This window comes from Ochotona curzoniae, unplaced genomic scaffold (assembly GCF_017591425.1).
Source record: "Ochotona curzoniae isolate NIBS_2020 unplaced genomic scaffold, NIBS_Ocur_1.0 contig_64, whole genome shotgun sequence".
Lineage (NCBI taxonomy): Eukaryota > Metazoa > Chordata > Mammalia > Lagomorpha > Ochotonidae > Ochotona > Ochotona curzoniae.
In genome coordinates, this window is record NW_024466502.1 from 25568517 (window position 1) to 25584579 (window position 16063).

A 16063-nucleotide genomic window follows, 5' to 3' on the forward strand; every position below is an offset into this window, starting at 1 on the left:
GTTTTTCCACCTATAGGATCATGCTCCTTCCATTTATTTAGGATTTAAAGTTTTTTCAACAGTGCCCTGTCTGTAGATATTTTAAAATATTTTGCTGAAATCATTTTTAGGAGTGTCATGCTAATATGTTTTGTTTGGCCTTTTCATTTCTTCTCAATTATCATATTGTCTTGTTTGATTTATAGTTATCTTAAGTTCATTCATGTTACAAAATTTATATGTGAATTCTCATATTGTAACTATTACAATTTTCTACTATATGTTTTTCATGAAAAATGGCATTCTACCTTTTAAATTTAGAATTATTTCTGCTTTATAACCCAGTCTAGGACCTCTATTATTAATTGCCTTGTATGATATTAATAAATATCCCTTTTTCTGATTTCACTGGGGAAGCTTTTAATATTTCTTCGTAAAATGTAATGTAATGGGAGTTTTTAACAGGCAATCTGTTTTTGAATTGAGTCAGATGTCCTTTAAGGGGGATGACTGTTCTGTTGCTGTGTGAAGGAATGTTAATGCAGAAGGGACGTGGCTAGTGGCAGGTGAAGAAGCCTCTTCTGAAGGAAGAGGGAAAGCGTGGCAGTCAATGGAAATGGAGAGAAATTGGAAACAAAATGTTAAATCTCTCAGATCAGAAGTAGTTTGTTGAAAAATTTCACATGTTAGCCACGTATGTTTGTCGAGTACAATGGGAACAGCACAGACTAGAGACGGGGAAGTTAACAGCAATTCAGATGTGTCACGTAAGGGCCGCTGGAGATGAGGCAGTGGAAGAAAACTGTAGTAGCAAATCAGGGAGTTTGAGGAAGGAATAGATAGCAGGAATTTCATTACATATATATAGGAAAGAATGTTAAAGTTGATTCAGCGATACGATTCTAATGAGTGGATTTTGATGGCTTCACAGACCAACATAGGAAAGTGGGCAAAGGATTTCTCTTGAGGAAGAAATGGGACTGTCTCACCAATTAGGTGGTGAGCAGTGTGTGTGTGTGTGGCTGCAATCTTAGCTGTTAATCTCCATCTCTGTTACAGTTCCAGAGATGTTAGGGGGTATGGATTATTCACAGATACTTACATGCAGAAAGTACAGTAAGATTTAGTTGGGAAAGTAGGCCTACAGAGGCTGTTTGCAAAGTCCCTGAGGAGGTCATCATTGAGATTGTGTAGGTTGTGTTTCCTAGGAGATCAAACACGGTGGGGAGAAAATATGTCTTAACCTTCTTTGTGGAGAAGTTAAATCTTCAAAAGGCATCTCATGCTAAAGGTTAGAAAGAATGAAGATAAGAATCAGAGAAGCCATTCCAACAGGGAATGGTTGCCAGGTGCAGCTTGTCTGTACTGTCAAGTACACGATAGTGATCAAAGAGACCATGGTGGGCTGGGGACCGATGCTAGTTAATGAGTTGTGATCCTGTGTGTTAGGAAGAGCAGAAATTGTGCTGTGACACACGTGGCAGTAAATCAGCTAAGTTAATACTGATTCACTGATAATCTGGGCATTTGAAATCCAGAGAAAAGGCGTCTGTGTTGGAGTACACACTGAAAACCCAAGCACATTGAGGGAAGGCGAAGTGCCTGAGCCAAATAGAAGCCTTTGAGAGAAACCCCTGGCATAGGACTCATTGTTGACAGCACTGTGTGAACCTGAAGGTTGAAGCATGCTGGAGTTGGAAGTTTCTGAGTAAAACTAAAAGGAATTCCAGTATGGCAGTTAGCAGCCAGCCATCTTCCATGACAAAGACTATTTTGGATAAAGATTTCCATTCAGAGAGATCTCCAAGTGGGAATACTTGATACCTGAGTTTTTGTAGATGTTTTGTAGGTACACTATTCAAATTGAGTTGAATGATACATTCTGGACCATGCTTTGCAGCCCCATTCCTATTTACTGCTTTCAAGTTGTACTATTTCTTGGTTCTCCTGAACTGAACTACAGCATTTTTTTATCCTCTATAGCCTGAGTCTTTGAAGAAATGAATTGTATGAATCCACATACTTGCTACTTCCTCAAGGAGTAGCAAGCCATTGGCATCTCATTTCATTCTTAAAATATGTGCTACATGGGATCTTTGCATCTGCAGTGATAGGAAAATGTATTATATAAATAAGAGAATTAGTGGGTACATGTGATTAGGGAATATAGAGTTCTTTTATAACTCCTCTTTAACTTCCTTATATTTGATAGCATTAAGAAGCTCTTTTTAAAATATGATTTTTTTCTGTCTAGCTCTTTAATTGAGACATAAACTCTTTATTAATGTGATGAATTTATTGAGGTTGTTTAATATTCATGTTACTATCTTCAGAATCAGGAAAGAATCTGAAGGGATCTGAGATGAAGGAAATACATTTCATAGAATTTGTGATAAATTGAGTTTTGAAAATATGCATGTTGAGTAACATTCTAGCACAGGTGAGCAATGTTGCTTTGAAATGCATTTGCAGGATTAACTCTTAATGTTGAAGATATAAATTTGTGATATGAAAAGTTGAATTCTCTCTACATCTGTGCCTGTGTCCAATTGTGAAGAAGAGTATATGGCTGGTCAGGAAGGAAAATGGATCATATTCATTCATTTAATAATCATGTGTTTCATGGAGGAATTACACAAAATGTCTATCATCTTAGAAATTTTGAAAAATATAAATTGATTTTAAAAAACACTCATTTCCAAAAAAGTCTGTTCATTTCTAATTAGGAAAGTAACTTAGATATTGCTTTTTTTGTACTCTTGACCAATAATTGAAGTGATCTCATATTTGGAAGTTATTTTCTTTTATTAGAAAAAAAATATGCATTATTTTAAAAATTGAATTTTAACCTATTTTTGTCTCAGCTTGCTTATCTTTCTTTGACAGACAGCTAGCATGTTGTCTGGCATGTAATAAGGAGCCTATACTAAGCCTACTGATAGGGCTCATCATTGTAGCTACCACGCCAGGCTTTTTAATACTGATTTTGACATTTTAGTTGTCAGTATAGTTTCCAGTCATTAACTGGAACCTTCAATGGGGAAAAGTTTTATACTGTAATTTTTTTTAATATAGAATGCTTGGGATTGCTTAGCTATGGCACTATTATGTACACAATCATTTTTACATTTTAGAGTTTTTGTTGTTAAAGGTGCACTTGATTCTGTGACTCTCGTGGCTTTTAGGGTTTTATCTTTGGTCTGCATTCTGTAGTGTCTGGCTGTGTATGTACGTGTACACATACCACCTCAATCAATATTTACATAAATTCTTGTTATTGCGTAGTGGTTTGAAAAGTTTGACAAATGATCAAATGTCAGAAGTATCCAGAATTTTGTAAGATTTAAAGTAATTTAAGAAGAAAATCTTTTCAGAATTATCTTCTTTATATTACGGTTTAGCATACAATGTAAAAGTCCCTTTACACATAGTGTATAGACTTTTTCTAATGGCATAACTGATTTTGTTGTTTACTTGAAATGGAAGTATCTTCTCTCCACATCCCGGATGTAACTTCTGTACTTTTTCTCTTTTGTAGCATAAACTGACAGTTGTTGCATGTTACATCATAGGATGCTTGTAAATTATATACATGTGCACATAGAGGTAAAAAAATGTAAGCTTATTTTATCACAAAGCATTTGAAAGTCTGTGCTTATGGAGGCTTACAGAGGATCTTCAGTAAATTAATGAAAAATGCATGTTCAAAAAAGAACTGCATATGGATTTCCAAAGTGCTGTCTTAATAGTTCTGATTATCCCACTGACTAGGCCGATTACCAAACTTTTCTCTGTTTTCACATTTGTAAAATAAGAACAATATTTTCATGAAATTGTGAGGAGCAATGCGAGTTAATATGCAGTAGAGCAGTTCAGGCTGTTGCAGCATGGGACAAATTCTTATTACGTACCACAAAGCTTCAGAGTTCATGGAAGATGGAAAGTGCAAACAACTTTGGAAATCTTTGCGCATTTTTTCCCATAATACTGATCTCCATGTAGTTTTTGCATTTTAATGGAGCGGTTGCACTGCTGCACTGTGACTGGCCTTGCTTACTGGAGTTCTGGTTCATATCTTGTCTATTCTCTGACCCAGCTTCTGCTAAGTTGACTGGGAAAGTAGTGAATGATGGTTGTGCTGCTTGGGTCCTTGCCTGCCATTGCTTGGCATGGAATCAGGTTGGAGTTCATGGCTCCTGGCTTTGGCATGGTCCAGCTCTAGATGTGGTGATTTGGGAATTGAAGCGCTTTCTATTTCTGTCTCTGTCATTGTCTTTGTCTCTGTCTCTCTCTGCCCCCCATTCCCTTTTTCTCTTTGCCTTTCATATAAATATTGTTTAAAACTACATTCTTTACTTCTGTTTCACTGCAGAGTCTTTTTTAAATATTTATTTTTATTACAAAGTCAGATTTACAAAAGGAGGGAGATACAGAGAGAAAGATACATCCTTTGACTCACTCCCCAAGTGATCATAACATCCAGAGCTGAGCCAGTCTGAAGCCAGGAGCCAAGAGTTTCTTCTGGGTCTCCCACGTGGGTACAGGGTCCCAAAGCCTTGAGCCATCCTCCATGGTATTCCATGGAGTACCATAGTTTCTTTATGCATGCATCAATTGATGGGTATCTGGGTTGTTTTCTATGCTTTTAGTATTGTGCTGTTATAAGTACAGAATATCAGGTCATTTCCTTTTTTTTTTAAATATTTATTTTTATTATTTTTTTCATTGGAAAGGCGGATATACAGAGAGGAGAGACAGAGAGGAAGATCTTCCGTCTGATGATTCACTCCCCAAGTGAGCGCAACGGCTGATACTATGCCGATCCGAAGCCAGGAGCCTCTTCTGGGTCTCCCACGCGGGTGCAGGGTCCCAAAGCTTTGGGCTGTCCTCGACTGCTTTCCCAGGCCACAAGCAGGGAGCTGGAAGGGAAGCGGGGCTGCTGGGATTAGAACCGGCGCCCATATGGGATCCCGGGCGTGCAAGGCGAGGACTTAACCACTTGCGCCACCGCGCCGGGCCCTATCAGGTCATTTTCTTACACATTTCATTTGGAGGCATTCCCAGGAGTGGGAAAGCTGGTTCGTATGGTAGATTAATTGAGTGCACCATTCATCAGCAGTGGAATTGGGTAACTTTCTCCCCACATCCATGCCAGCAGGTGTTGTTAGTGGATTTCTAGATGTAGGCGAAACTCACTTAAGTGGAACCTCAATATGGTTTTTACTAATATTTCTTTTCTAGTTAGAGAACCTGAGTGTCTTTCTATGTCTATTAGCCATTTGAATCCATTCTCTTGAAAAATGTCTGCTCATTTACTTTGCCCATTTCTTCAAAGGGTTGCTTGTTTTGCTGTCATTGAGTTTCTGAAGCTCTGTAAATCCTGGATGTTAGTGCCCTATCTATCGTACAGTGTGTAAAGATTTTCTCACATTCTGTTGGTTGCTCCTTTGCTTTGTTGGCCAGTTCCTTTGCTATACTGAAACCTCTTAATTTTGATGTAGTTGCATTTGTTTTGGCTCTGACTTCCTGTGCTTTTAGTGTCTTCTGTAAGAAGTCTTTGCCTATGTCAGCATTTTCAGGGTGATGGCTGTGTTTTCCTCTAGTAGTTTGATGGTTTCTGGGTGCAGAGTTAGGTCCTTGATCCCTTTTGTGCTGATGTTTGTATAAGGGAAAGGTGTGAGGTCTTGTTTTCCTTCTGCAAGTAGGTGTCTGTTTGTGCCAACAGCATTTGTTGGAGAGATCAGGCTTTTCCCCCCGGTTATTTTCAGTTCTCTTGTGGAAGAGTGGTAGGCTGTACATGTGTGTACTCCTTTCTGGGGTTTCTGTTCTGTTCCATTGATCAGAATTCTTCTCTGTTTCTGTAACAGTGACAGACTGTTTTGATTACCACTGCCCTGTAGTATGTCTTGAAAGCTGGTATTGTGAGCTTTTTCCAGCTTTGTTTCTGTTTAACATAACTTTGGCTATTTGTAGTCACTTGCAAGCACAGAAGTTTTAAGTGTCCCCCTACAAGCACATTTTTTTTCTCAAATTGACACTTAGACTTACTCATCTCCAATAAATCCTGTTTCCCTGAGTTTTGTTTATTTGTAAGACTCATTTTTTGACAGTATTTTTTCCTTTGACCAGAGCTTCCATGATATTAAGGATGACAGTTTGGCATATAAAAGTATGTGTTAAAATATTTACATTAGTCAGTTATTTTCATTATAAAATGCTGTGATTCATAGTTAGCTGAAAGAGCTGTGCATTTAGTTTAATCAGTATGTGTAAAAGTGTATATGGAGTGTTAGAAGTGAGAATCATTGAAAAGATGGTTGATGTTACTGTTAAAATTGTTGTACTTGTTTATATTTAGTTCTGATCTGTTGACTGTGAAGTGCTGCAAGTCAGGTGTCATGGCAAGACATGCTGAAGGTTCTCTGTTCTAGGCATGTAGGCAGTCCATGGATGAAGTAACAGCAGGTATATTTAGCATGTTGTGAACCTGATTATTGCAAATTGGCAATTTTCGTCCGTTGTTGGCAATAGTTTAGAGTGATGACAAATATTATTTTGATTTTTCTTGTGTTATTTAATTATGAAGAAAGTGTATGGTAAGCGTCCATTTGATGGCTTACTAATTTGCTCATTGTTGAGAAGTCCTAGTTGATTATGTATTTATTATGATAACCATTTGTGTTGTGAATTGCGTTAAAAGCTATGTAGGGCAGAGTTGATGCTTACTAAATGTGCAAACTGGATTGATGAGATTAGCCAATCAAATCTTTTCTCAAGTAAGGCACTCAACAGTCCATGAGATATTTATTAAAAATGTCAAATCCTCTTATTTTTGTATCATAGTGTCAAATGGCAGTAAAACAAACGTGTTAAGCTTCTTAATCTACTTCTATGTTTCATTGTAAAATTTACCTTTGCTAAATCTTGCTTGTGTTCAGATTTGTTGAGACCGCACATAAAAGTATCCTAATATTACTTTGGCTGGTATTTTCTAATTACTGTAGAATATTTTGGGAATGCAAATTTCATTTGAATGTCAACCACAATTAAGCATGTGCCATTTGTTTTTCTTACTCAGGTTTTATAATTTGATGGAATGTTTTCACCAGGATTTAATAAATGTTTGCTTTATTTAATATGAATTATTTTTAAATGGATCAAAACAACATATTTTAATTAGCTATTGTTGTGATGGACTAGAAAAGAAATTTATTCCCTAAGCAAACTGTTTATTATGCATTTGAATGGGATCTGTCTTGTTACGGATTGGCAGGCTAAGCCTACAAGGCAACAATTAATAGGGAAGACAAATGTATGCGGTGCATGCTAAATAAGGCAACTTCTTTTTCTCACGCATGCCTAGATATTTTGTGTGTAAGATGTTTTATCTATTTGATCTGTACTGTGTTTTGCTATGGTCTTAAACCATCTACTGAAATGAATTAGGAGCCAAATTCTTAAGTTGAGTGAAATGCACATTTTTTTCTCTTTAAAAAAATATTTGTTTTTATAGGAAAGTCAGATTTACAAAGAGAAGGAGAGACAGAGAGAAAGAGCTTCTGTCTGCTGGGTTTACTCCCCAAGTGGCCACAATGGCCGGAGCTGAGCTGATCCAAAACCAGGAGCCAAGAGCTTCTTCCAGGTCTCCCACATGGGTACGGGGTCCCATGGCTTTATCCGTCTTTGGTTGCTTACCCAAAGCTACAAGAAAGGAGCTGGAAGGGAAGTGGATTAGCTGGGACATGATCCGGTGCCTATATGGGATCCTGATGGATTCTTTACAAGGACTTTAACCACTAGGCTACTTGATTGGGCCCAGAATGCACTTCTTTAATTGTTATCGAATGTGTGTCTATGGTTCTTTTATATTCGGTTGCTTCCAAGTTTGCTGCTCTGTGTATTTATTCACATAAAGTTCTGGGAAGTGAAGTGGACATGAGCTTACACCTGTACACATAGCCTTCTGTCTTCCCTGCATGTAGCTCTTAGACATGTGAGAGTTTTAACAGCTAGATCTTAGCAGTTATAAACACTTCTTGATAGATGGCATTAAGAGAAGTTTGTCAGCGCTCTTCATCTGGAAGAACAAATGTGTGTGGCCAAGATTTTTTGGCAGGCTGTAATAATACATTTGGTAGTACTTATGTGCAAATACACATGGCACATGCTTGTATTTTGTTACAATGTAAATCACATAAATTAGACACACAGACAAAATTTAGTCATTTCATCAGTCCTTTGCAGTGCAAATCAGATTTTTTGACTATGTGTTCCTGATAAAATGGCAATTACCCTTGAATATGAGCGTGGCATAAACTACTTCGCAAATCGTTACACTGAACACAATGTATGTAAAGGAAATGCTTAATTCATTTGCTATGGTTGCTTACTTTAAAGGTTTGTTTGTTCTCTGGGTTCATGGACCAGTGGGTGTAACGGGGTGGGAGCTGCCAACAGAACAGAAGAGTAATTTCCATGTCCGTGCTTATTTGCTTTACCTCCTCCTTCTGAAAATAGACCGTAGATCAGAAAGGTGATTCTTAAAGGGCTGCTCAAACTTCTGAAACAGACCTAACTCTTAAGTGGGCCCTTCATTCTTCGTTTGTTTTCTTTTGCTTTCTCTTTCTCTCTCTTTTTCCTTATATGATCATCAAGAATTCCTGAGTTGGAAGCATGATTTCACAGAAAAATACCCCTGGAATTAGGGAAGGAGCATTTGTTTGTTTGTTTGTTTGTTTTAATAAATGAAGGCTTTTCAATTGATATCACTAGTAGACTTTTAAGGAAATGATGACATAAGTTATTAAGTCTTTCAGTTCCTTTTCTCTTTTCTCTGTTAGCTGTTATATCTTTGAATTCTCTTAATGCATAAATTATCAACACTATTGTGTGAAATGCTGGGGAGAATTTCTCTTTCTTGTATGTCCCTTGGATGTAGTGAAAGGGGATGTTGAGGAAGTCTAGCCTTGTCTAGAGTAACTTCTAGCTTGTTTCTAGTTCCCCAGGAGGTTCTAGTGGAAAGAGGAGTTTTTGCATTCCATTTTAGTTGGAGAGAGTACAGTGGACTGACTTTTGCTCAGGACCTCTTTTGGAGCCAATAATATGACAAATGCATTGCTGGGTTTCTTTTTCAATATTTCTAATTTTAGGAATGGATATTTGTTGATATTGGTGTAACAACTGTGGCAAGGTGTGGCCTTAGCCCATGTCTGCTACTGTAACAGAATACTGAAATTGGAAACTTCTAAAGGAAAGTAAAGTATTGGTATATGGTAAATTCTGGAGTCTGGAAACTCCAAGGGTGTGGACTCCATGCAGATACCTGTTACTTAGCCTCATGGCGGAAAAGCAGGCTTGTGGGAGCGATAGAACTTTTTAAAGGCCCCTCGGTCTCTAGACCTTGGTACTTTAGGAACCAAATTTCAACATGTGTTTGGAAGGCAGGAGGCATTTGAAAGGTGAACAATTTGTCTACCTGTTAAAGCCAGTGTCTGACTCTGGGTTTCATACCTACGTCTTTTCCTCACAGACTTGCAGCCTTCGTCAGAGTGAGTACAGCGAGGTGTTCACGCACCAAAGGTCTTGCTTGTGTGGAGTTTCTGACATTCCCTTGTTGTCACTCTGCATTTCCTGATGAGTCAGAGGAAAGAGACTTGGACCTTGTGCCTGAATATTTGGAGGAAGGAATATAATGATGAAAAATAAATATATAATATAATTGTAAAAGCTGTCCAAAATATTATCAGCATTGAAGTATTGTGTGTGTGTGTGTGTGTGTGTGTGTTGGTAATCCATCAGATCTTACTAGAATGGTGCTTCCATTTAATGGAAATGTGCTTCCATTTATGAAAATGTTTCCCCTGTGGACTATGTCCACTTTAGTTGAAATGATGTCTGCTCTCACTCTATTTAGGAATAGTGAGTTATGCATTTCATCTCCACATTTTCCTTAGACTAGAGGAATACACGTACCCAAGTTGTAAAATTATATACCATCTTCTGGTGCGAGAGCTATTGTTATTCATATAAACATGAATTTCTTTTTGGTGTATATATTTAAACATCCAAGCTCAGTTGACACCTCTGCAGAGAATGACATGTGTCCAGTAACAAATCTTCATGTCATGTGGTACAAGTTCGAAACAGAGACAGTAGGCGTCACCTGTCACCTAGCAACCAGGATTCTGTTTCCTGTAGTTAGTGTCTTTTTTTTTTAAGTCAAAATAGCAATGAAAGCATACCACTTAGATTTGCATTTATCTCTAAAACTATTTAAATTTACCTTAAAATATTTTGAGTTTCCAAGATAACTCATGGTGACATTAAAACAGAAATAACTTCAAGTGAAGGAATAAAAAGGAAAGCAAGTTTCGTGCCCTTGGTGCCCAGAGCAAGGCAAAGATGAATCTGTAGTGCAACGTCCCACATACAGGTGCACAGAGCCTGCCTCCTAAGTTCCCTGTTTGGCGTTAAAAGTAACTGAACTGAATATATATGTATATGGACCTTTATTACTTTTTTTATTGTTATTGGAAAATCTAAGATCACAAGTAGTGAACCAGAGATTTGTAAACCCGAATTTAGAAGACAGAATTCCAGACGGAATTGCTACATCAGTACTGAAATTCAATTTTCTTGAAACAGAGCAACTAAATTACCTTTGGGTAGAGAGTGGACTACCCTGGCACATCAGATATCTACAAAGGCATTTAAAACATGTTTCTCTCTGTTTAAAGACACATGAAGGGAGTTCCAGAGGAGTCACACACAACTGTACTTACAGGACCTGAAGTATTTAAATGAATTAAATGCTAACCTTTAAGGATTGAGCACATAATAGATCAGTTCAATGTGACAACAGGTGAGCAGCCCTGTACCATAGTGTAATATAATGCCTATACCCCAAGGCAATTATTCCAGAGTAATTCTTTATTTGTTAAACAAGTGGATAACATCTACTTTCATTATGGCCAAGGTCTTTTGTGTCATCCAAAGCGTACTGTGTTTGAATTCTGATGGAAGCTGTAAGAACTTGTGTGAAATTTTTTAAAAAGTAAAGATAAAAGATTAGAAAAGAATTTAGAAAATCACTCTGTAGCTTCTACAGGCAGGCAGGTGTAAATGGACCTTTTCCAGGCTCTCCTCTGAAACACAAGTGTTTTCTCCTGCTTCCAGCAGCAAGGATGTTTGTGTTAAAGTAAATGTAAAGTTCTTTCCAAGATGAAGTTTTATGCATTTTCTTGTTTCTTGTGTTTTTGGATTTTGAAATATATGATGAGTCCTTTGCTTTTCTTCCACTAACAACGAAGGCAAATTATTTTTGAGCCAAGAAAAGTGAGTTCTAAAATTATGTGTGGTAAAGTTTTAGATGAGAGGAAAGGCCTTTCAAAGGCCTGTGCCTTGGGAAGATTTACCGATAATTTCTCAAACCTGTTTGACAGAAATGAATACATTTAATTTGGGACACGATGTGCTATTAACTGCTGTAGGAAATGTGCCATGTTCTTATTTTAGATCCTGGCTTGGTTTTGATAGGGATTACAGGAACAAACCAAAGCCTCCTGAGCATGAATAAGATGAGAGAATCATACGTTCTGGGTGGCCTCTGTTTAAGTTCATCTTCTAAAGATGTTTTTTCTTTCTAAAAATCTAGTTTTTTCCTTTTCGTGTGAATGGACTTAGAAAATCCATAAAAATGTTGACCAAGAAAACTGCACAAAATCATGCAAATCAAGAAGTTCTAATCTTCATGTTCACCTTAAGGATACCCGAGAGGCTGCCAAGGCCTTAAGGGCATGTATGTGTGAAAAGCCACCATGTATTGAAGGATGTCACATTAAAGAAGCAGTGTGTGCCATTCTGTCACGACATTGACTGAGTTGGTAGATGTGGCAGGCCCATCGTTGGGGTTGGTCACAGGGTCAATAGCCCAACAAGAGTTTTTGTTGTTGTTGTTATTGCTGCCTGTGCTTAAAAATCCAAAAATCCAAAAATGCAGAATTGCAGGGTGTGGATGTTGATTTTCAAGTCATTGAACATATGCAAATGAAAAAAATCCCCAGTAAGTATCTCCATCACAGCAGAGCCCATGGTTGAGTTTACCATGCACGACTCCCAGTACCATGTTGGGATGATCCTCAGTGAACAGGAACAGATTGTTCCTAAACCAGAAGGTGACGATATCCCAGTAGAAACTAATGAAACATAACCATATGGCCATGAGGTAAACTCAAGATAAAATAAATGCATAAAAAAGTCAATTTTTGATTAAACAGTGATGATTCTTAAGTGTGTAACACTGATGATTTTATAGATTGCTCTGTAGACGTTACTTTTGTTATGGTAGCCATGATTTGTTTTTCTTGCCTCTGTGGGAAAAGAACTGGGCCTCTTTGAGGTCGAATGAGTTGTTTAAAGTCACACAGCCAGTAAGTGAGAGAAGGGAGATGAATGACAGGTCTTTCCAGCATTTACGTGTATCTTTGTTCTCTTGGTTGCTTTGTGCGACTTGATATTGAAATGGGAACTAAAGAATAAGGATTGGATCTCTTGTTCTTTTTGTTTGTTTTTAAAAGTTTTATTTGTTTTAAAGGCAGAGTTACAGAAAGAGAGAAGGAGGAGGAGTGAAGCCAATTTTCAGTTTCTGGTTTACTCTCTAAATGGCTGTCATGCCAGGGCAGGGTCTGGCTAAAGACAAGCACCTGAAGGTTTTTACCCGAGTTCCTCCAGTGGGGACAAAGGTCTGAGCACTTGAGCCATCTTTTGCTGCTTTCTTTGGTGCAGTAGCATGAAGTTAGATTGTAAGTGGAACTCTACATAGGTGACAGGTTAACCTACTATTCTACAACACTGTCTCTAAGAATTGGACCGTGACTACTAATTGAAGAGGTTTCACTTGATGTAAAGCAACAATTAGCATTATGCCAGTTGGTCCTCAGCTTGAAAACATACAGAAATACACATTTAGGGCAAGTGTTAGGTAGAGACTGGAACGTCAGCATTTCACATGGAGTGCCTGTTTCCAACCCCAGCTCCATTTCTGATCCCATTTCCTGCACATGCACAACTTGGGCTGCTGCGTTGGGTGACTGAAGTACTTGAATCTTTGTCACTCACATGGGAGACTTGGGTTGCTTTCTGAGCTATCCTACTTTGGGCTGACCCAACCCAAGCCACTGTCAGCACATAGGGAATGAGCCAGCAGGTAGAAGAACTCTGTTACAAGTAAAATGAAAATAAAAGTGAATGAATAAAATCAAAGTGCCATACATTTAAATTGTAGGTGGTTATAAAGACAGGATGGCAAACTGTGAAGAGCTGGAAAGTGACATGGAATCCATAAGCACCTTGATATGACCTAAATTGTTACCTTGGGAATAAAATTTACTTCTGACCAATTTTGTTATTGTCTGGTGTGTCTTAAAGTAATGCGCAGGTTCGTACCACAGAATTGCTTGTATAACAAATGATGTTTGGATATTTTGTAAATCCCCAAATGCTGTCTGTAATAATGTGTGATACTGTATTACATAGATCTAATTAGTAATTAACTTAATGTAGAAGGGAGTTATTTTGTTTTTCTTCCCTTTCTCATTAGCTTAGTTCATTCATCCAGGAAACATTTATTGGTCTCCTAAAATTTACTAGGCCTCCTGCTCTATGGTGGTAAAGACGAATGCGAGTGACACTTGAAAGCTCTTCTTTCTCCTGGTGAGAGAGTAAATGGCTGTAGCTAAGCACAGTGGTCTGTGATGGGTGCCTGGCTGAGGGGTAATGCTTGCGGAAGTCACATACACCTCTCCTTGCCAGTCTTCCTGGCTCATTAGAGGCAGTATGTGTCTGCCCAGGCCAGGCTTTCCTTCCAGGTGCACCAAAGCATCATTAGGTTAGCAGCTGCCTTCTGCATGTAAGAATTATATGGAAGGATGCTAAAATGTTATTGACAATAATAGTTGTCAATCGTTAGACAAAAATCAGGAGGAAATAATTTGATACTGAGGTGGATTGTTAAGAAATTCAGATTAAAGATTGGCTAGGTTAGTACCATGATAAAATATCCCTGGTAAAATCATCCCTTGGTGTTTTGGGGGGTTTGGTTCCAGGTCTCCCCCCAGAACCCTAAATCTGCAGAAGCACTTGCCCTTTGCATAAAATGATGTATTTGCATCTGACCTACGCATGTCCTCTCCTGTCTTTAATCATCTCTGGATTACTTGTAATACTGAATATAATGTAAATAGTATGCAAATCATGTTCCTCTGCTTTGGGAATAATGACAAGGAAAAAGAAAGTCTGTAACATGTTCAATAATCTTGCAGTTGTTTTGCTTTGAGTATATTCTGTCTGAGGTTGGTAGAATTCACAAATGTATAACCTGTGGTTACAGAACTGACTGTAATATTAACATGAGGAAAAATTACAGATTCACATTTTCAAGTGTAAGAAGCCAGAATGTAAGACTGAAGCCAATATTCAAGTCCCTGTACATTCTACTAAGAAGGTAAAACTGATTGAGTTAGATATGTTTTGAAGACCAGAAAATACATGATGTGTGTGATGAGAACACAATTATATTTGATGACTTTTTAAGTATCTCAAAAGGTACCATGTTATGGTATCATAATATAAAAGGGAAGAATTATACTCTGAAATTTTTAGTATGAAACTATAATTAGATGTTGCATTGAATATTTCTAGTGACGGTAAATTGCATTGAATATTTCTAGTGATGATAAAAGCTGTGGCACTAATATTGTACACGTTTTGAGAAAACAATGATGGAGAAAGAATGTGCTTTGAAACTTTACTAAAAGTAAAGGCTAGTTCCTTTCATAGATCCAGTGTGGGGAACTTGGAAACTCAGCTTCATTTCAGTTTATGGCTCTGTGAGTGAGTGAGTGCTTTTTCTGTTGAAATGTATGGAACCACATGCAGGAAACCCTGCCCAGCGCTGCAGTACATGGGCTTCTTGCCATCCAGTGGGCTCTGTGAGGAACTCCAAGGCGTATCCTCTTCAGTGTAGTTCCAAATGAAAAATAAAAGCAACTGTGCCTAATAAGCTACCCCAACTCAGTGCCAGAGAAAATTTGCCTCATGAAATGGAAATTCTGAAGGCGGTTACATAAAATTGAGAGAGAATTAATGGGAAGACTTGCAAAACACAGCCAAATGGGGCAGGCAGTTTATTGAAAGAAGAATACTCTAATCCAGTAATACTGAATTACACTTGGTGAAATCCACAGGATCCTGGAGTTTTAGGAGCTTGCATAAATTACACCAAATATTAATTTTATATTTATGAAGGAGCCTCGAATTCTGGAAAAATAGAATCAAAAGACAAGTTTCCAGCCCCCTGCTTGTGACTTGAGAAAGCAGTAGAAGCTGGCCCAAAGCCTTGGTACCCTGCACCTGCATGGGTGACCTGGAAGAAGCTCCTAGCTCTTGGCTTCAGATCGGCTCAACTCCAGCCATTGTAGCCACTTGGGGAGTAAACCAGCAGATGGAAGATCTTTTTCTCTGGATCTCCTTCTCTCTGTAAATCTGTTTTTTCAGCAAAAATAAATAAATCTTTTACAAAAGATACAAAGATGTTTCTTTTAGCATAATTAAAGATATGTGCATTTTTCGTGTTAATCACTTTTTGAAGTCCAGTCATTTTTTTTAAATTGTAACTTTTTCATGATGCAGTTTCATAGGCACAAGGATTGCCCTTTCCACCCACCTTATACCTATTCATCGTTTTCCCCTTTATTATTACAGTGTAGACCTTCAGCCGCGGACACAAATCTATCATTCTGCTGTTTAAGCGTAATAGGACATTGTAGTTATAGACAGTGGCAGAAAGTCCAGCATACTATTGTCAAGATACATTTTCAGAAGTGGCATACTGTCTTTTGTAAAACGATTACTTCAGTAATGGTCAGTGGGCATCCAGCAAAATTATTTGTGTAGACCACTTTGTAGATTTGCATTAACTGTAAAGACAAAATGTTATTTCTTCAGAAGGACAACATTTGTCTTTAGTTGCCAAGAATCAGTGCTTTGGGTATTTGTGACTTTTGTTACACATAGTAATATATATATT

General features: G+C 37.8%; 1 protein-coding gene across 1 annotated transcript in view; it reads left to right on the forward strand.

Moving 5' to 3' along the window:
• Positions 1 to 16063, forward strand: part of KLF12 (Kruppel like factor 12) — a 402309-nt gene that overhangs the window by 118204 nt on the left and 268042 nt on the right. The window lies entirely within an intron of this gene.